Genomic DNA, 22,913 nt, shown 5'->3' on the forward strand with positions numbered 1-22,913 from the left:
TTATTCAAAAAGTTTACATTGAGATTTTTATTTTTATTTTTAAAAGAAGTGTATAGATAATATTTTCATATAATATTATGGGTGCTGGTGAATGTCCGCTATGTTCATTTTAGTTTAGGATATAATTACCATTAAAATAATATTTCCTTAAATGTGTGTACTAAGATAATTAGGTGTGTGAAAATAGAATTTCCCGAAAAAGTTATTTTGTTAGTTTTGAATGACATTTTGTTTCCAATCTTACCCCTTAAGTTATCTATTAAAATTATTTTCTATCTGTTGAAATTTTTTTTTTTCTGTTGCAATTTTTTATCTATTGAAATTTTTCCTATCTGTTCAAATTTATATTTATCTATTCAAGGTTTTTGACTATTTGTTCAATTTTTCCCTTTATCTGTCCAAATTTTATTATTTGTTCAATTCAACAACTCCGGTCGGTCTTTCCTCGCCGGAAAACCTCCTTCTGCTCGGTTCAAATTCACACCCACTACCTGTTCAATTTTTTGAACAGATCTGATTTCAAATCTAAAAAACTAATTTAAAAAAAAGATCTAACATAGATCGGGGTTGGAGATGACAAGGATCTTCAGTATAGACAGAGTTGCAGCTGTTGAAAACACACACACACATACATAAAACTAGATCTGTTAAACAAAAAAAAAAGCTCCATAATCCATTTTTTGACTCTCTCTCTCTCTGTCTCTCTCTCTACGATGACCAAGATCGAGACTAAATCTCTTGGCTCCCGAGAGATAACTTTAACCCACTAATCTCCCCTCCAATCATCTCTATCATTGTTACGTCAAAAATTTCCCTAAAAAATCAAAAGCATAATAAGATCAAAACCAACACTACAACATATAAGACTTTTGGCGACCAATTATTTTGGTTCCTAAAACCATTATTTTGGTCTATAAATGGTTTTTGTGACAAAATTAAATTCGTTCCTAAAAAAGTCACTAAAAGTGCGTCTAGAAAAGTTTTTAGCGACGAATTTTTGAAAATGTCCCTGAAAATGACAATTAGCGACCAATTTTATATTGTCACAAAATGTTTAATTTTGCAAAACTAAAATATTTCGTCACTAATACTTTGTCACAAAATGTCTCCATTTGGTCGCAAAAAGAAAAATAGTGACCTTTTTAACAACAAACATATTTGATCGCTAAAGGTTTGAAATAACATTTTGTAAACATTCAATTTCATAGATACAAATTGACATCCACAGCCCAAATCTATCTCTGTATATAGAAAAAAACAAGATCAAATCTTGCACACAAGATCAAATCTATTCTTGTATATACAAAAAACAAATTACAAAAATCAAAGCTCAAAGTATCCAAATTCACTTCAACATAGTTCATTATATGAATTAAATCCCAAAACAAGATCAAAATAGTTCAACATTGTACGAGTTAGAACTCTATGACGACTTCAACTTTGTCTCTCTCTCGCACCACCTCTTCACAAGTTCAGTTACAAGAGCAACATGCCCTAAACAATTAGTTGTTCCACGACCACAAAAGCTTATCACCGTCTATAGTCATAGAGAAAGGATGAAAATCCTGCACACATGATCATAATCAGAAGTGTAAACAAAGTTCAAAAATGTAAAAGAGATATAGATAAAATCCAAAAATGGATATCAACCTTGAAGAACTTAACTAAGGCATTTGAAGCAAATAAAAGCTCAGATTTTTGGGCAAATTCAAAGAAATTTAAAAAAAAAAAATTATTTGACTTCTATTACAAGTGTAGCATTATCAGCAGCCCAAGTACAAGCAGCCTACACAAGAGCTGTAGCCTCAGCACAAGTGTGTGCAACTGCATTATAAGTGTAGCATTATCCAATATGGAAAATTAACATTTGACCAACAAGATTAAAATAACGTTACCTGTACAATAACAAATTTACACTTGTACTTCTGAAATTGTTTCAAGAATGTGCCGCAAGCCATATCCTGAACGAATTATCACACACAAATATTAACTTTAGTAATTTACTTTACTAATATTAAAACGTAAAATGCTGGCCATAGATGATGAACAAGACAGGAATGACAATACCCAATTAATGTAACACCACAAACTCCATATATGATATTAAGAAGGCTATCAAAGTAATTAACGAGAACCACTGAAACAATATAAACACTCCAAATTTTATAACAAAAACTAGAACATAATTAACAAGTCTAAAATAAACACACAGATATGACACATTGTGTGGATTGCATAAGGAGCAAAAAGTTATTGCAATGCATACCATTAATTTCATAAACAACATCAAAGCCTTCGGCTGAGAGATTGGCTTTCACGAATTCAATGTCCTCCCTGTCTCCTTTCAAGTGCAAGATCTACACTTAGAATACAATATTTCATTCCTCAACAAAGAAAAATATGAAACTGATCAAAAAGGTGAATAGAATTTTCAGTGTATGTCATAATTAATAACCTTGGAAGAAAAATCAGCATAATCCTTCTCTGATTAACCAAGCAATTGTTGGGTGATGGAAGCTTTTCCTCTTGTGCACAGAGTCACCTGCATTATGACATCTTGTTTATTAAAAAGTCAAAGTCGTCATCAAATATAAATCTGTGTAGGAATTTGTCAACCCAATTTTAATTGCACACCATAAGGTGGAAAAGATGGTTAAGAAAGTTAAAACAATTGGAAAAAGAAAATTAGTACATTTAAATGTTAAAATGTAAAGAGAAGGGTTCATACCCGGTGGCCTTCTTTTACAAGAAGCCTTGACAAAAACACACCAATAAACTGAGTCCCTCCCATTATCAAGAGTTTCTTAAGATAATCATTAGATATTGAAATGCTAGAAACAACATATTTTGAATAATGATCATCATCCGTCTAGAAAAATACAATAAAGTCAATTAATAAATAAGATGAAAGTTGTGATATCCAACGTTGATGAAAATTCTCAAACAAGATTAAGGTCTATACTCGATAAAACGAGGCCGTAATTTATTCATCATTCTGAACAAATAGGATTTTAGAGTTAATTAACTAAATCTCACATACTTACTTGGGGAAGGTAACAAATAAAAAAATGGGAATAAACATCACAGAGTAGAACTAGACAAAACCCCTTATGCATAACAACAAATGTTAACAGAGCCATATGAATGATATGTATAATTCTAAAATTATTAAAAAATTATAGGATGGCCAAAGAAGAACTTGACATAAACCAAGGAAAACGAGGCAAATAACGAGACAATGTGAGCCTCAATGGATTGTAACGCCCTCAAAATTAACCCATTATATATATCATTGACATTCATTATTTAAAGATGACAATCTATTAATTCATTCATCAGAGTATTACAAAATAAAGCATTACATGTATCATCGAATAAAATGCCCTACAGGCTTACATCTTCCCAAGCCAACACTTGGATACAAAAATATGAGTTCTAACTCAATACAAGAAAAGCCCTAGGCTTGAATGTTTACATGTACTAATAATTTAAGACAGTTAACTAAAAGTAGTCTTCTTCAATCCAGAAGCCAAACCCTCCCAAGCTAATTCCTTGGAGGTAGTTTATCGCCTGGACCTGAAAATGATGTTCCCATAAAGGGTGAGCCACAGCCCAGTAGAAATATACTAAACCACATATAAGCAATGAATAAAGCAATAGCATTCAACAGATGGTTAACCAAGATAATCAATTACTTTATTTTACAGTCTCATGACACTATTGTCTAAGATACGTTTTACTTTCCAATTTTATCAACATGGCTCAGAACCTGGCCAAACTTACAACAGTGAATCACATATATCATATTCACATCCTTCCAATATCAACAAACAAATGAGACTCAAGCTCAAATCAAACACTTCATACTTCCAGATTGATACACATTTTAGTGTTGTATCAATAAAACACTTCTATATAAATAAGCACACATAAAAGTGATGCTAATGGAGTCCATCCCCTATCTCCTCCCAAACAAAATCCGGTTTAGAGGTCCATCCCCTATCTTCCCCTAAACCGTGGAGTACATCCCCTATCTCCTCCCACACACAAACAATGTATGCAAATGCAATGCTCAATCAATACACGTATTTTCTGTATCAATGCCACAGTCAAAATTAATGACTTAACCAATGTGATTAGTTCCAGTTATTCCTAATCCACATGCAATGTCTACAACAATCATGACTATCCTCCACCGATAGCCCAAAACAGTTATTTCTAAACTGAAAATAACTATGTCCACAATTCAATAGACAAATGATTCAAATTATCCAATTATGCCATTTAATCAATGAATTCCCCAATTCCATGAATTTAACCATCTTTTCCCAATTCCATGAATTACTTATACAAATCAATTCAATAATTCAACTAAGGTTTTTCCCAAAATTTACCAAAGTATTCCCAACATATTAAAATACCAAAACTTAGAACATAACCTATAAAATGGAGTAGGAAATCCCTACCTCAAAGAAAACAACCCAAAAGGTGAAGAAAGAGATGAGTGCCCAAATACCAAAGTGCTCCAAATCTCCAAATGCTCAGATTAAATGGTAGCACTTGCCTCACTCTATCTTTTTAATGAAGGATCTAGGGTAGAAACACACCCTAAGTGGATCAAATCTAAGAAAGAAGGTGAGTAGGGAGAGAGAGAAGTCGGACCTAGGGTTTGGAATCAAAACAAAATGAAAAAGACTGATCAAATCCCACTGCTGTGTATATAAACTGGACAGGCTCGCTCGAGCGAAGACTTGGTCACTCGAGCGACCAGACACAGAGAAACTACGCTCGAGCCAAGGAAGCCTTGCTCGAGCCAACAACTCAAATGCTCGCTCGAGCGAAAGAAAGCTCGGTCGAGCGAAGAACTCAAACCCTCAGGTCTGAACCCAGACACACGCACGAGCGAAGGAACTAGAGCTCGAGCGAAGGATGAACTAACTCGCTCGAGCGAAGAAAAGCTCGCTCGAGCCAAGAATGCACAGCTACAGGTCCAAATCAAACACTACCTCTCGCTCGAGCGAACAACTCCTCGCTCGAGCGAAGAACCAAAAACCTGGACAGCAACTCTTGGTTTCTAAACCCAACCAACCTGAAACAAACCTGCCCAGCACATCCTATAATTCCAAATGAGAAAATAAGGAATAACAACAACAACCATTATACAATGACAGAATCTACGGAACAGTCCGGATACAATAATTAAATGGGAAAAGACCGGGGTCGCTATAACCTCCCCCCCTTCAAAGAATTTCGTCCCCGAAATTAGGCACAAATTTGAAAACAGGTTTTTTTTTTTTCAATACCCAAAGATAGTATATAACAATAATAAACAACTTGACCCAATACTGGTCACTTTATCTCTTTATCAAGAGGCATCCCACAATATATATAAAACAACATATATTTCAACCTGCACCACTGTTATGCATTATTCCTTTCAATGTTAACAATTTCCATATCATATTCAACTGCATGATATATATACCACATCCAACAATGTAATCAACATATACAATGTTACACTAATCTTTCTATAATGAAACAAGTTTCAAGATACACCTATTTACCAAAACATACTCAATGTTTTACAACTTAAGACATATGTAAAGCTCTTAAGTTCAACAATATAACAGAATCTAATTATAAGATTACAAATCAACAAACATGTCCGGATATTTCTCGCGGACTTCCAATTCACGTTCCCAAGTGGCTTCCTCCATTCCGTGGTGTTTCCACAAAACTTTGACCAAAGGGATGGTCTTGCCTCGCAAAACTTGATCCCGCCTATCCAAGACTCGAATCGGTCTCTCCTCATATGAAACATCCTCATCAACTACTAAATCGGTCCAATCCAACACATGTGATGGATCCGGCTCATACTTCCGAAGCATACTCACATGAAACACGTCATGTACTCCGGACAACTGCGGCGGCAAAGCTAAACGATAAGCAGCCTCGCCAATCCTCTCAAGGATCTCAAACGGACCAATGAATCGAGGGGACAACTTCCCACTCTTCCCAAACCTCATCAAACCCCGTCTAGGTGATATCTTCAGAAAGACATGATCACCCACCTCAAACACCAAAGGTCTCCTCCTACGGTCTGCGTACGATTTCTGACGACTCTGTGCTGTAACAAGCCTCTTACGGATAAGCTCAACTTTCTCCGTCGTTTCCCTCACCAACTCTGGACCCAACAGAGGTGCATCACCCACCTCGGCCCAACACACAGGAGATCTACACGGTCGGCCATACAAGGCCTCAAATGGTGCCATACCGATACTAGACTGAAAACTGTTGTTGTAGGCAAACTCCACCAACGGTAAGTGCCTCTCCCACGACCCACTAAAGTCAAGAACACAACCCCGAAGCATATCCTCAAGTATCTGAATAGTACGCTCGGACTGTCCATCAGTCTGAGGATGATAAGCCGTGCTAAAGGTCAACTTAGTGCCTAAGGCACTCTGCAAACTCTGCCACAACCTGGCAGTAAAACGAGGATCTCTATCTGAGATGATCATCACTGGGACTCCGTGCAATCTCACTATGTCCCGAATATACAAGTCGGCAAGATGATCTACCGAATCTCTCACACGCATAGAAATAAAGTGCGCCGACTTAGTCAACCGATCTACAACCACCCAAATAGCATCACTACCCCGCTGAGTCCTCGGAAGACCCACAACGAAGTCCATAGTGACGTGTTCCCACTTCCACTCAACAATAGGCAAGGGTTGCAATAAACCCGCTGGCCTCTGATGCTCGGCCTTCACTTGCTGGCAAGTAAGGCACTTAGATACGAAAGCTGCTACATCTCTCTTCATACCCCGCCACCAAAACTGGCGACTCAAATCCCGATACATCTTAGTGCCTCCCAGATGCACCGCAAGGTGTGAATGATGAAACTCTCGGAGTACCTCCTCTCGGAAAGACTCCGCCACAAACAGACGGTCACGGTATCTCACACTCAGGTCGGAAAATACCATCAAACCCTTCTCAACCTTCCCACCGGAAATCTTCTCACGGAGAGATTCTACCTCAAAGTCACCTCTCTGAGCCTCTAACACTCGAGTCACAAGTGAAGGCTGTGCAATAACAGAAAACAAGGCCGCAGCCTCAACGGATTCGCCCATAAGTAAATCAAACTCTCCAAGTGCACCCAACATCTCCCACTCTCGGATGGCTATGCTAGCTATGTCACCAACAGGTTTCCTGCTAAGGGCATCGGCCACCACATTGGCCTTTCCCGGATGATAATGCAACTCAAAGTCATAATCCTCTATGAACTCCATCCACCTCCTCTGCCTCAAGTTTAAGTCTTTCTGTGTAAATAAATACTTCAAACTCTTATGATCCGAGAACACCTCGAATTTCTCACCATAAAGATAATGCCTCCAAATCTTCAAGGCAAATATCACAGCTGCTAACTCTAGATCATGTGTAGGGTAATTCTGCTCGTGAATTTTCAACTGACGAGAGCCATAGGCAACTACTTTCCCTTCTTGCATTAACACACAACCCAGACCCTCTCGTGAGGCGTCACAATAGACTGCATAACCCAACCCTCTCTCTGGAATAATCAATACTGGAGCGGTAGTCAGTCTGACTTTCAACTCCTGAAACGACTTTTCACAAGTCTCACTCCATACAAATTTGACTCCCTTCCGAGTCAGTCTAGTCAACGGTGATGCTAACCTGGAGAAATCTTTCACAAACCGACGGTAATACCCAGCTAATCCCAGAAAACTGCGGATCTCAAATACACTCTTAGGCTGTGCCCAATCCTGCACTGCCTCTACCTTGGATGTATCAACAGACACTCCTTCACCGGATACCACATGGCCTAACAATTTGACTTCCCTCAGCCAGAACTCACACTTCCCAAACTTGGCATACAACCTATGGGCTCTAAGTAACTCAAGCACCATCCTCAAGTGTGCCTCGTGCTCCTCCTCAGAAGGCGAATAGATAAGGATGTCGTCTACAAAAACGACTACAAACCGATCCAAGAATTCCCGGAAGATCCGGTTCATCAAATCCATAAAAACTGCCGGTGCATTGGTGAGCCCGAATGGCATCACCAAAAACTCATAATGGCCATACCGCGTACGGAATGCCGTCTTCGGAATATCCTCTACCCTGACCCTCAACTGGTGGTAACCCGATCTCAAGTCTATCTTAGAGAAACAACGGGAACCCTTCAACTGGTCAAACAGATCATCTATACGAGGCATAGGATACTTATTCTTAACCGTAGCCCGATTCAATTTCCGATAATCTATACAAAGTCTCAAAGCACCATCTTTCTTTTTAACAAAGAGGGCCGGTGCTCCCCACGGCGAAACACTAGGGCGTATAAAACCCTTGTCTAGTAACTCCTGGAGTTGGATCTTCAACTCAACTAACTCGGCTGGGGCAAAACGATAAGGTGCCATAGAAATCGGCGCCGTGCCGGGCATCAGGTCAATAGAGAACTCAGTCTCTCGATGCGGTGGCAAACCAACAAGTTCCTCGGGAAAGACGTCCGAGTACTCACAAACCACCATTGGCAAGTCAATCTGAGTCTCAACATCCTCATTAATCGAAAGGTTAGCAAGTAGACCACTAAGCTCACTCCGTCCTCGCGGAACATACCCCGGTGGCAGCACATCACCAACCCGGTCCCCCAGAAAATGAAAATACTCTCCGCTCACAGTACAACAAGTGACCCTCTGGCGGTAGCAATCAATAACTGCCCGGTATGACGATAACCAGTCCATACCCAAAATAACATCGAAACCTCTCATAGGCATAACTACAAAGGAAAATGGGATTCTATGATAATCAACCTCTATATCACAACCCCTAACGCCTTGTTTCAAAATCAATTCACCCCCAAGAGGTGATACTACACATATAGGAGATGCTAACTGTGCTAACTCCAACTCCAAAACAGATGCAAATGCAGCAGACACAAAGGAATGAGATGCACCCGTATCAATCAAAACATTAGCAACCGAGTTGCAAAACAAGAAGGTACCTCTCACAACTGATGGAGTCGGTACTAGATCCTGCGCGGTAACAGCGTACACGCGCCCAGACGACCTCTGATCAACCTGCTCAACCCTAGGAGCATAAGATTGCTGCACCGACTGAGACGATGAAGCCCCCTGATTGGCCTTTGAGGCCTGACCCGACTGAGCTGGCTGCTGACCCTGAATCGGCCTCAAACCAGATGCACCAGGTGTGCCACCCAACTGTGGGCAATACCTCTTCATGTGCCCTGGCTGACCACACTGATAACACGAGAGTGGCTGACCTCTACCCTGACTCTGGCTCTGAGATCGAGCCGAAGAAGATGCTGCTCTCTGAACTCCTCCCCTTTGAGGACAAACTGGAGACTTGTGGCCCTGCTGGCCACACTTGAAACAGGTAATGTCTCCCTGACTGCCTTTCCCCGAACTAGCACTCGGTACAGGAAAAGTCGATCTCGAAAAGCTACCCTGAGACTGCTGGGGATTAAAACCCTTCTGTCTCCTACCATCACTCTGACTATCCTGACTCCTCTTGGAGCCCTTCTGCCCTTCCTCCTCCTCCTGCATCATGATCTCCATATGGGCTGCAGCATCAACCATACGCCCATAATCCCGAATCATAGTTCCCCCAACTCTCAGCTTGAGGCCACGCCTCAACTTCTTCTCAAACTCAATACAACGGCGTTCCTCAGACGCCACCAACTCAGGTGCAAACCTGGACAAACTAGTAAATGCAGCCTCAAATTCGGCCACTGAAGAACTCGCCTGCTTAAGCTGACAAAACTGGTCTCGCAGCTTCTCCCTGACTGCCGGAGATAAAAACTTCTCCTAGAATGCATTCACAAAAGCCTCCCACGTACCTCCTATACGCCCCTTAGTAAACTTCCACCACTGACCCGCATCCCCCTTCAACTGGAAAGATGCCAAGGTCACTTTCAACCCCTCGTCTTCGATGCCAAGCATCTCAAACGTCTTCGTTGTCTGTTCGAGCCATTCATCTGCCTTAAGTGGCTCTTTAGGATCACCCACAAATTCATCCGGATTGGACCGGAGGAACTCCCTCTTCAGAAAGGAAGGTCCTGCATCCGCAATACCAGCCTGAGCTTGATTCTCAGCTTTAAGAATGCCCACTGACTCCCTGAATGCCCCTGCTATCTCTCGGGCTAGAGCGCCCATAGCCTGCTGGCCTACTGGCTCGGCCACATTGGCCTGGCCAATTCCCTCTTGAACTGCCGGAATCTCCTCTGGCACAGGCACCTCCTGCCTACCCGGCCTACCACGCCTGCCGCGTCCTCGTCCTCGTCCTGACATCCTAATAAAGGAAACAAAGACATTAGCACATTAATAAATGTGCCGAAGCTAAACACTCGCGTCCTAATTCAATGGACAACAATAATTCATTCCACGTAAGCACATAATCACATAAGCACCTACGAATTTCATTCCCGGATAATGATAGTCCCAATGCGTTACTATAGTTCCGGTTGGAAGCAGCAGTGATCAAGTGCCTTTCCAACAAGACTACAAGAAACTCAAGGGTCCAATCAACATCCTAGAAACTACATTCCATACCCACATAATCACATAAACACGTTATCACATAAGCATATAACATTACACTAAGTCTCTATCAAATGAGACGAACCCAATGTGATACTAATCACTTCCCACGTACCCAAAGTATTCAAACCCGGTACGCTCTGATACCAAGTTGTAACGCCCTCAAAATTAACCCATTATATATATCATTGACATTCATTATTTAAAGATGACAATCTATTAATTCATTCATCAGAGTATTACAAAATAAAGCATTACATGTATCATCGAATAAAATGCCCTACAGGCTTACATCTTCCCAAGCCAACACTTGGATACAAAAATATGAGTTCTAACTCAATACAAGAAAAGCCCTAGGCTTGAATGTTTACATGTACAAATAATTTAAGACAGTTAACTAAAAGTAGTCTTCTTCAATCCAGAAGCCAAACCCTCCCAAGCTAATTCCTTGGAGGTAGTTTATCGCCTGGACCTGAAAATGATGTTCCCATAAAGGGTGAGCCACAGCCCAGTAGAAATATACTAAACCACATATAAGCAATGAATAAAGCAATAGCATTCAACAGATGGTTAACCAAGATAATCAATTACTTTATTTTACAGTCTCATGACACTATTGTCTAAGATACGTTTTACTTTCCAATTTTATCAACATGGCTCAGAACCTGGCCAAACTTACAACAGTGAATCACATATATCATATTCACATCCTTTCAATATCAACAAACAAATGAGACTCAAGCTCAAATCAAACACTTCATACTTCCAGATTGATACACATTTTAGTGCTGTATCAATAAAACACTTCTATATAAATAAGCACACATAAAAGTGATGCTAATGGAGTCCATCCCCTATCTCCTCCCAAACAAAATCCGGTTTAGAGGTCCATCCCCTATCTTCCCCTAAACCGTGGAGTACATCCCCTATCTCCTCCCACACACAAACAATGTATGCAAATGCAATGCTCAATCAATACACGTATTTTCTGTATCAATGCCACAGTCAAAATTAATGACTTAACCAATGTGATTAGTTCCAGTTATTCCTAATCCACATGCAATGTCTACAACAATCATGACTATCCTCCACCGATAGCCCAAAACAGTTATTTCTAAACTGAAAATAACTATGTCCACAATTCAATAGACAAATGATTCAAATTATCCAATTATGCCATTTAATCAATGAATTCCCCAATTCCATGAATTTAACCATCTTTTCCCAATTCCATGAATTACTTATACAAATCAATTCAATAATTCAACTAAGGTTTTTCCCAAAATTTACCAAAGTATTCCCAACATATTAAAATACCAAAACTTAGAACATAACCTATAAAATGGAGTAGGAAATCCCTACCTCAAAGAAAACAACCCAAAAGGTGAAGAAAGAGATGAGTGCCCAAATACCAAAGTGCTCCAAATCGCCAAATGCTCAGATTAAATGGTAGCCCTTGCCTCACTCTATCTTTTTAATGAAGGATCTAGGGTAGAAACACACCCTAAGTGGATCAAATCTAAGAAAGAAGGTGAGTAGGGAGAGAGAGAAGTCGGACCTAGGGTTTGGAATCAAAACAAAATGAAAAAGACTGATCAAATCCCACTGCTGTGTATATAAACTGGACAGGCTCGCTCGAGCGAAGACTTGGTCGCTCGAGCGACCAGACACAGAGAAACTACGCTCGAGCCAAGGAATCCTTGCTCGAGCCAACAACTCAAATGCTCGCTCGAGCGAAAGAAAGCTCGGTCGAGCGAAGAACTCAAACCCTCAGGTCTGAACCCAGACACACGCTCGAGCGAAGGAACTATAGCTCGAGCGAAGGATGAACTAACTCGCTCGAGCGAAGAAAAGCTCGCTCGAGCCAAGAATGCACAGCTACAGGTCCAAATCAAACACTACCTCTCGCTCGAGCGAACAACTCCTCGCTCGAGCGAAGAACCAAAAACCTGGACAGCAACTCTTGGTTTCTAAACCCAACCAACCTGAAACAAACCTGCCCAACACATCCTATAATTCCAAATGAGAAAATAAGGAATAACAACAACAACCATTATACAATGACAGAATCTACGGAACAGTCCGGATACAATAATTAAATGGGAAAAGACCAGGGTCGCGATATGGATCCTCACTGAAATCAATGGAGCAAACACTTTTTGTGCTAAACATTGAGGAAATTATGGATTGCACTAAAAACAAGGGGATTTATATTACGAATTGTTGAAGGTCACTAGAAACATTGACTGCAAACTTGAGAGTGACTAGAAACATTGGCTCGCTCACCCTTTTCTTTAGTAGCTTCATCTTTAAAAAGATTCTCAATCTAAACAATGACCCAAGTAAAAACATAAACAAAAGGAAAAGAAAGAAAGAAAGGAGCCGATTTCTCATCATTCCATTCGATGTGTCATTGTCTAACATACTGCCATTAGAAACAAATAAAACAGACAAACTTTGAAACCTAAGTGCTACCGCAATCAAAATCTGAAACAAAGAGAAGGAAACACAGGATATTAAATCAAAAGGCAACAAAAGAACTTCATAGGATATTAAGTTTGTGGAAGTTCGGAATTTAGAGATTTATTAGTTTAATTTGCTATAAGTTGCTGGGACATGTGAAGATTGCAAGTTTATTCAAGAAGTTGTTTCTATCAGATAAAGCATTAAAAAAAAAAAAAATTAACTCCTTTTACTTTAGTCTCGTTTCCTATCTTTTTTTATTTCATATTGCTTTCCCTCAATAAATCTAAGATCGAAACATGACCTAAGGTTACTTTAAGGATTCTATAAACTAGAAAAAGGCAAAGCAAAATAAAGAAAATTCACAACCTTGAAATATCAGTCAAAGCACAGCAGAACATTTGCAAACTTAAATTATATAAATATTTGAACAATGAAAAAAGATGCAAATTCAAGATGAACCTTAGGTAGTATCGGTTTCTGAAGATTCAATAATGTCAATATTTCTTTTCTCAACTCAAGATGCTCTGCATATACAGATTTGGTTAGAACCTTTGGTTTTAAATTAACCTATGAAAGGAAAGGGCATGATTTCTTATTAAGAAGCATTTTAATGGAAGACAATGTGTAAGAAGTGACACCATAAAATAGCAAATTTTGAAACATCATCCTTTCATGTTTAGAAACATCTAATGAAGAACAATATGTTTATTATTTCTTGGAAATTTAAAAACTATGTTAGGCTTTGGAACTTTAAGGAAACACGAAAGGAAGAAGTATCTGAAGCTTAAGTTACACAAAAAGGTGCACCTCAAGCAAGCCAACTTGAGCAACTCAAGTTATAACTCTCACTACAGTATAATAAGTGTAACACCAACAATTAAAGCAACTATGTGATTCATATCTATGGAACACACTCATTATTTTCATAGTATCATCATTAGGCATATTGTCAAACACATGGTGAGCAAAATATAAAATTGTAGTAGTCCAATCAAACACCAACAAGATAAAAATCCATCAAGAAAAAAGAAAGTAATAGATATAAATATTATGAAGTTTCTAATATCAATCAGTCAATGAATGGGAAGTTAAAAAAAAAATAAAAAATCATTCATCAAATCCATCAGGTCAAAAATTAAAGAAAAATTCATATATAGAAACTCGAACAACAATCACAAAAAACAAAAAGATATAAAAAATTTATAGAAATTAAGATCAGAAACTTCATATATAAAACTCTGATACAGAGTTTAGAAATCAGAGTTTACCTGGTCCCTATATATTTAGAAATCAGAGTTTTAGAGTTTTAAAGTTCATACATATCAATAATTTTAACAGTTTAGAGAGTACTGACCTAGGGTTTTCGATACCAGGTGAGAGAGAACTCGGAAGAGAAGTAAATTGACAACTGAGATTCTTCTTCAATGAATCGATGATGAAATCTTCCATTGATTGAAGATTGTGATGTAGAAAATGATGAAGAAAAAGAAAAAGAGATGATCGGATCAATATTGTAAATCATATATATGTGTATAGGCGGAGAGTGAGAGAGAGAGAGAGAGAGAGAGAGAGAGAGAGAGAAAGAGAGAGAGGCACCAAAATTTGAAGAAGATTGAGCAAATCTGCCATGGATGCTTCCAATCTGTATTGGAGCTCTAGAGACAGAGCAAACCCGTTGAAGAGCGAATGAGAGTTGCAACTTTTCCCGACTTTTTAATGGTTAAAATTATTAAAATATTTGGTCGAAAAATGTTTTTAATTGATAATGATAAAAATATTTAGTCCTTAAATGGTTAATAATGTATTAGCAACCAAATTTATTAGTCTCAAAAGGTTATGTAAATATTAAGTGAGAATATTAATAGTCATTTTTACAATCTTATAAGTAAATTATTATATGTTTAAATTTGTCTCTAAAAGATTATTTTTAGCGACCAAATTCAACTACTCCTTAAATATTAGTCTTTAAAAGACTAATTTCTTGTAGTGCAAACTTAAACAAATTGAAAAAATGAAGATCGATTCAATGCAATGTACCTGTCTATGGTGTTGTGAACGATTGAGCTGAGATCGTGACCCCTTGAAGAGTCACAAGAAACACTAGAACTGCGGCAGTTGTAAATTTGGACTTTGCGAGGGCGATGGTGGTAGAGGTGATGTGGTAAAGGCGGTCGTAGATTTGATCTTCCACTTTGTCGAGATCGACTCATTTCTCAAATCGAAACAATATAGATTAGGTGGATATCATGGAGGCTGCGGTGACGTAGAGTCAACGATGATGACGATTCCACCGAAAAATGTCACGAGGAAGAACAACAGAAGAAGAGTGACGAAGAGTGAGCATATGGATGTTGACGATGGCGATGACAATAGATGTTGCAGTGGGTGTTTAGAAGAGAGAGAGAGAGAGAGAGAGAGAGAGAGAGAGAGAGGCGGCAAAGGAGTGGTGGTCAGTTGACGGTGACATTGGTGAGATAAGGCGACGATGTTGGGTGAACAACTATTGTGGTGGTGCTATCGGAGAGGAGAGAGGAGAGAGACGATGGCAGTAAAGACGATGAGAGAGAACCATCGCCGATTGACAAACCATAGCTCAAGTGTGAGAGAGAGAGAGAGAGAGATATACAAGAGAGAAGAGAAAAAGAAGCCAACGACAGCGATTAGGGTTTGGGTCTCAGATTAGAGAGATGTATGTCATATATATATAAAGGGTATTTTGGTCTTTTTGCATAAATTTATCCTTTTACCCAAACTATTTTGGGGAAATTATCAGAAAGTCCTATGTACCAAACTGTTACTCTTTATGGTCCCACATTGAATCTTTTGGATTGGCAAGTCCTATTTTGCATATTTGGTAGATAGCCAAGTCTCGTTTCAAATTACTCCCTCCGTCCCATAATATTAGTCCCTTATTCCATTTTTCATTGTCCCAAAATATTAGTCCCTCTTCAAAAATCAAGTACAAAAATAATATAAATTTCCCATTTTGCCCTTCTTTTAAATTCATAAATAATATAAAAAGTACAATTATGACATTGATATTCTCAAAAACGTGTACTATCAAAGGGTAATTTTGGAAAACCAACTTTTTAAAAGTACAATAATTGTACTACCAAAAAAAGTTGGATTCCCCAAAAGGGACCATTATTTTGGGACGGAGGGAGTATGTGAGGTTTGGGTAGACAGATTTGCCCTTTTTTGTCATTGGCATGTACATGCATTGTGGGATTGAGTGAATATTTTGTGGGAAACATTGCTCTGTCACGTTTGGTAAGTTGGATCCTATGTTTTGGGATGTGACAAATTGGTGGGTCAGGCTGAAAGATTATTGTGAGTTACCCAAGTAGGGTTTCATTGTTCTCTTGCTGGTGATAAGAGTTGCTGCAGTCATCAACATTGCTTATCGTTGCAGGTACGTCATACGTTTATATGTTTTGGATAGTTAAGATGCCATTTCCCTTCAGAGGACGTGTGTCCATGATCACGTTTGTACATCCTTCATTGGGGGTTCTACTTATGTTGTCATCGTGGGTTCTGCGGGGGGTTGATGTGGATGTTGTTTTGGTACAATGTGATAATCAGAATACAAATTTGAATGGTTTTAATAGGTTGGTTATGTTTGTGTGTTTGTTGTTGTGTGGCCATAAACATGTGTTATTTATGGGGTGATGTATCTACCTGTGTTTTTTCCCCTCCTCCCACCATCTGTGCGGGGTGGGGGGTTTCAGTTTTATTTAGTTCATTAGTGTATCGATTTTGTTTGGTACATTTTTTGTTTTTTTTTTTTACATGTATAACATATGTTTCACCCATGTCAGTGTCTGTGCTCGTAGGTATGAAAGGGAGTTTGATGTTGCTGTGTTCTTATCGAAACATTAACGCAGCATACAATCTGCAGGATCACGGCACGTTTGCCGAATTAGTCGATTTTCTGTGTTCCAAGTTCAGCGGGATAGGTCCCCATAATGTGGGATTGTCGTACAATATTCCAGGGTTAAACAGTTTTACGTTACAAGATGATGTGGATTTGCAGAACCTTGTTACTCTTGCCCGATCGTTCGGGTTGGAACACGTTTGTGTGTTGATTTGATCAGCATGGAAGGTTCGATAGCGTACGTGCGAATGACGAACAACATAATATGTATAGCGATCCCAGTGGTCCCTTTACTGTTCTGTTGTATTCCGGACTTGGTTCCGTGATGTTGGTGGTGGTATACCTTGTTGTCATCATTTAATTCCACTTGATTGAGTTTTAGGATGTATTGGGCAGAGTTGTTACAGGTTGGTTAGGCTTTGGTTTCAATTCTTTGTTGCCCGGTTTTTAGGAGGTCCGCTCGAGCGGGTCTTCTTGCGCTCGAGCGGAGATTGCACGCACCCAGTATTTTGGGGCTCTGTAGAACTTCTGCAGGCATGTTTTTCACGCTCAAGCGGGTTTCTTTGCGCTCGAGCGGTGGCGCTCGAGCGGGTACTCTGGAGCTCAAACGGGTAGTACTTTTTGGTGTAAGTTCTGGGAAGGGGAAATCTACGCTCGAGCGGACTGGTTTTCGCGCTCGAGCGGATGTACTTTATTCTTGTGTCTTGGCGCTTGAGCGGGCCTTATTGCGCTTGAGCGGACCTAGCTTTTTTGTTCTTGACGCTCGAGCGTTGTGTTCTCCACTCGAGCGGGAATGTCGTATATCAGTTGGCAGCTGGGCATTTTAAAATCACTTTTTACATTCTCTCTCTCTCTCTCTTACTTTCTAAAAAGATATTTTGAGAGTTCCTCTCTCTAGAAACTCCCTTCTCTCTAGGGTTTGATCTAGTTAGAGTGTTTCCTTTCCCTTCGGCCTTTGTTAGAGTTGTGCTGATCGTCGAGGGCTACACATTGATCCGAGAATATTGAGTTTTGGAGCACGTTGAGTTTCTTCACCTTCTTTCCTTGAGCTTCGAATTTGAGGTAGGGATTCCTACTCACTCTTATGGGTTTTAACCTAGATTTTGAGCTTATTATTTAAATGGTTAATTTTGGGACTTAGGGTTTCAAAATGTGTTAAAGAGGGTTTTGTGATTTTGGGCTCATAATATGTATTTTGAGTTTCAAAATGGTGTTATTGATGTTGGTTGTTGATATATAGACCATTGGGTTAATATTGGGAAATGGGGGTAGAAAACCCTAATTGGTTGTATAAATTAATTGGTATGATTAATTTGGGAAAATGGTGGTTATATGGAATTGAGTTGGAAATAATGAAATTGACTCATTATATGGTTGAATAGTGGAATTAGATTTGTTAATCGCTCACTTTTGAAAACATTGATATTTTATCTGTTGGAGCTTTTATTACCTGTTTAGAAATAATTGCTTGGGCTGCCGGTGGAGGGTAGTTTTGATTGTTGTAGACAATGCATGATGATTAGGCAAACTAAAACTAATCAATTGGATATGTCATAGAGTATGATGGTTGATAGAATACATTAACGTTATGCATTGATTGATTGTGTATATGACCTTTGTGTATATACGTTGTGTGTGTGGGAGGAGATAGGGGATGTACTCCACGGTTTAGGGGAAGATAGGGGATGGACCTCTAAACCGAATGTTGTTTGGGAGGAGATAGGGGATGGACTCCACTGATACAGCTCATATGCTTGTCAGATAATGTGTTGATACAGCTCATATGCTTATCTTTGGAAGTGTTGATATAGCTAATATGCATATCAATTGAAATGTGGATACAGCTTATATGCTTATCTGTTGAGATGTTGATACAACTAGTATGTTTATCAACTGTAAAAATGGGAAATGTTTAATATGGGTCACTGTCTCATATAAGTGGTTGGCCAGGTTCTGAGCCATTGATGTAAATTGTGAAATTGATAAGAAATGGAAACTGAAATGAAACATGAACATAGTGGTCATGAAATGGAAATGGGTTATGAATTGGTTTATGGAAATCGAACATTTATCAATTGCTAATGTCTTAGTCATTGCTCATACTGTGTTTAACATATCTCTACTGGGCGTTGGCTCACCCTTTATGGGACATTATTTTCAGGTACAGGTAGTATGCCACCTCCAAGGACATAGCTTGGGTGATGATGAGAGTTGAAGACTCTTTTTGTTTATTTTGTTTGTATTATTTTGGTTGTAGACCGGTTGACTAAGTCGGCGCACTTCATTCCTATGCGCGTGAGAGATTCAGTAGATCATCTCGCCGACTTGTATATTCGGGACATAGTGAGATTGCACGGGGTCCCAGTGACGATCGTCTCAGATAGAGATCCTCGTTTTACTGCTAGGTTGTGGTAGAGTTTGCAGAGTGCCTTGGGCACTAGGTTGACCTTTAGTACGACTTATCACCCTCAGATTGACGGGCAGTCCGAGCGTACTATACAGATCCTTGAGGATATGCTTCGAGGTTGTGTCCTTGACTTTAGTGGGACGTGGGAGAGGCACTTGCCCTTGGTGGAGTTTGCCTACAACAACAGTTTTCAGTCTAGCATCGGTATGGCACCGTTTGAGGCCTTGTATGGTCGATCGTGTAGGTCTCCAGTGTGTTGGGCCGAGGTGGGTGATGCACCTTTGTTGGGTCCGGAGTTGGTTAGAGAGACAACGAAGAAAGTTGAGCTTATCCGTAGGAGGCTTGTTACAGCCCAGAGTCGCCAAAAGAGTTATGCCGACCGTAGGAGGAGGCCTTTGGCGTTTGAGGTAGGTGATCATGTCTTCTTGAAAATATCACCTAGGCGAGGTTTGATGAGGTTCGGGAAGAGTGGGAAGTTATCCCCTCGGTTTATTGGTCCCTTTGAGATCCTTGAGAGGATTGGCGAGGTTGCTTATCGTTTAGCTTTACCGCCGTAGTTGTCTGGAGTGCATGACGTGCTTCATGTGAGTATGCTTCGGAAGTATGAGTCGGATCCATCCCATGTGTTAGATTGGACCGACTTGGAGGTAGATGGGGATGCCTCGTATGAGGAGAGACCGGTTCGGGTCTTGGATGGGCGGGATCAAGTCCTACGTGGCAAGACGATTCCTTTGGTGAAGGTTTTGTGGAAACATCCCGGAGTGGAGGAAGCCACTTGGGAACGTAAGTTGGAAGTCCGCGAGAAATATCCGGACTTGTTTGTTGATATGTAACCATGTATTGGTAATTTTGTAATATCGTTGAACTTTAAGAACATCATATGTGTCTTAAGTTGTAAAACATTGTGAATGTTTTGGGTTAATGGAAATTTGTTATAACATTGCATATGTTCAATGTATTGTGGAAATGCAGGCATGATGTTAATGTTGCATGTGTTATGGAATTGTGGAAAATGAGTTGAAAATTGCTAAATTTCACAAGAATGCATGTTGATAATACAGGTTGTTATGAATAATGTGTTATGCCTCTTGAAAAGAGTTGGGATTGACCGGTAATGGGTTGGGTTGTTTAATATTATGTTGTAACATTGTTGAAAATAGAGAAAACCTGTTTTTGAAAAACTTGTGTTTAATTTCGGGGACGAAATTCTTTAAGGGGGGGAGGTTATAGCGATCCCGGTTGTCCCTTTACTGTTCTGTTGTATTCCGGACTCGGTTCCGTCATGTTGGTGGTGGTATACCTTGTTGTCATCCTTTAATTCCACTTGATTGAGTTTTAGGATGTATTGGGCAAAGTTATTACAGGTTGGTTAGGCTTTGGTTTCAATTCTTTGTTGCCCGGTTTTTAGGAGGTCCGCTCAAGCTGGTCTTCTTGCGCTCGAGCGGAGATTGCACGCACCCAGTATTTTGGTGCTCTGCAGAACTTCTGCAGGCTGGTTTTTCACGCTCGAGCGGGTTTCTTTGCGCTCGAGCGGTGGCGCTTGAGCGGGTACTCTGGCGCTCGAGCGGGTAGTACTTTTTGGTGTAAGTTCTGGGAGGGGAAAATCTACGCTCGAGCGGACTGGTTTTCGCGCTCGAGCGGATGTACTTTATTCTTGTGTCTTGGCGCTCGAGCGGGCCTTATTGTGCTCGAGCGGACCTAGTTTTTTTGTTCTTGACGCTCGAGCGTTGTGTTCTCTGCTCGAACGGGAATGTCGTATATCAGTTGGCAGCTGGGCATTTTAAAATCACTTTTTACATTCTCTCTCTCTCTCTTACTTTCTAAAAAGATATTTTGAGAGTTCCTCTCTCTAGAAACTCCCTTCTCTCTAGGGTTTGATCTAGTTAGAGTGTTTCTTTTCCCTTCGGCCTTTGTAAGAGTTGTGTTGATCGTCGAGGGCTACACATTGATCTGAGAATATTGAGTTTTGGAGCACGTTGAGTTTCTTCACCTTCTTTCCTTGAGCTCCGAATTTGAGGTAGGGATTCCTACTCACTCTTATGGGTTTTAACCTAGATTTTGAGCTTATTGTTTAAATGGTTGATTTTGGGACTTAGGGTTTCAAAATGTGTTAAAGAGGGTTTTGTGATTTTGGGCTCATAATATGTATTTTGGGTTTCAAAATGGTGTTATTGATGTTGGTTGTTGATATATAGACCATTGGGTCAATATTGGGAAATGGGAGTTGAAAACCCTAATTGGTTGTATAAATTAATTGGTATGATTAATTTGGGAAAATGGTGGTTATATGGAATTGAGTTGGAAATAATGAAATTGACTCATTATATGGTTGAATAGTGGAGTTAGATTTGTTAATCGCTCACTTTTGAAAACATTGATATTTTATCTGTTGGAGCTTTTATTATCTGTTTAGAAATAATTGCTTGGGCTACCGGTGGAGGGTAGTTTTGATTGTTGTAGACAATGCATAATGATTAGGCAAACTAAAACTAATCAATTGGATATGTCATAGAGTATGATGGTTGATAGAATACATTAACGTTATGCATTGATTGATTGTGTATATGACCTTTGTGTATATACGTTGTGTGTGTGGGAGGAGATAGGGGATGTACTCCACGGTTTAGGGGAAGATAGGGGATAGACCTCTAAACCGAATGTTGTTTGGGAGGAGATAGGGGATGGACTCCACTGATACAGCTCATATGCTTGTCAGATAATGTGTTGATACAGCTCATATGCTTATCTTTGGAAGTGTTGATACAGCTCATATGCTTATCTTTGGAAGTGTTGATATAGCTAATATGCATATCTATTGAAATGTGGATACAGCTTGTATGCTTATCTGTTGAGATGTTGATACAACTAGTATGTTTATCTACTGTAAAAATGGGAAATGTTTAATATGGGTCACTGTCTCATATAAGTGGTTGGCTAGGTTCTGAGCCATTGATGTGAATTGTGAAATTGATAAGAAATGGAAACTGAAATGAAACATGAACATAGTGGTCATGAAATGAAAATGGGTTATGAATTGGTTTATGGAAATCGAACATTTATCAATTGCTAATGTCTTAGTCATTGCTCATACTGTGTTTAGCATATCTCTACTGGGCGTTGGCTCACCCTTTATGGGACATTATTTTCAGGTACAGGTAGTATGCCACCTCCAAGGACATAGCTTGGGTGATGATGAGATTTGAAGACTCTTTTTGTTTATTTTGTTTGTATTACATGTATATCAAGCCAAGGGCTTATTTTGTATAGAGTTAGTACTCTTCTTTTGTGTAACCAGGTGTTGACTTGGAAAGCTGTAAGCCCATAGGGCTTTTGCTTTTGTTGTTAACATGTAATACAGTGTAAGAATTACTCTGATGAATAGAAATGGTTGGTTTCTTTTATATCAATGCATGTTTAAAGTGATGGGTTTTATGTATTATTTGAGGGCGTTACAATATGCAACCCAACCCGGTTTCTAAAATAATCGTGAATGACCAAGGAGAAAGTGATGACGAGGTTGATTTGTTGCCTGATTTCTGCCCGCACAATAATAAAGTATTACTGACTGAATCATGGGCGCGGGGGTTAACCC

At 39.5% G+C, this 22,913-nt stretch overlaps 2 long non-coding RNA genes across 2 annotated transcripts; both read right to left on the bottom strand.

Annotated features, from left to right (window-relative positions):
• Positions 1-1,336: 1,336 nt before the first annotated feature.
• LOC145796545 (uncharacterized) lies at positions 1,337-3,131 on the bottom strand. Its single transcript, XR_014337015.1, has 3 exons — positions 2,456-3,131; positions 1,896-2,341; positions 1,337-1,565 (listed from the first exon to the last, which is right to left on the bottom strand). It is a non-coding gene; the product is annotated as an uncharacterized LOC145796545 (long non-coding RNA).
• Positions 3,132-12,712: 9,581 nt separating this feature from the next.
• LOC145796546 (uncharacterized) lies at positions 12,713-14,744 on the bottom strand. The gene is made up of 3 exons (XR_014337016.1): positions 14,637-14,744; positions 14,395-14,482; positions 12,713-13,061 (listed from the first exon to the last, which is right to left on the bottom strand). It is a non-coding gene; the product is annotated as an uncharacterized LOC145796546 (long non-coding RNA).
• Between the last annotated feature and the right edge of the window lie 8,169 nt (positions 14,745-22,913).

The sequence above is a fragment of the Camellia sinensis genome, chromosome 8, assembly GCF_055761805.1.
Source record: "Camellia sinensis isolate YWXY chromosome 8, ASM5576180v1, whole genome shotgun sequence".
Lineage (NCBI taxonomy): Eukaryota > Viridiplantae > Streptophyta > Magnoliopsida > Ericales > Theaceae > Camellia > Camellia sinensis.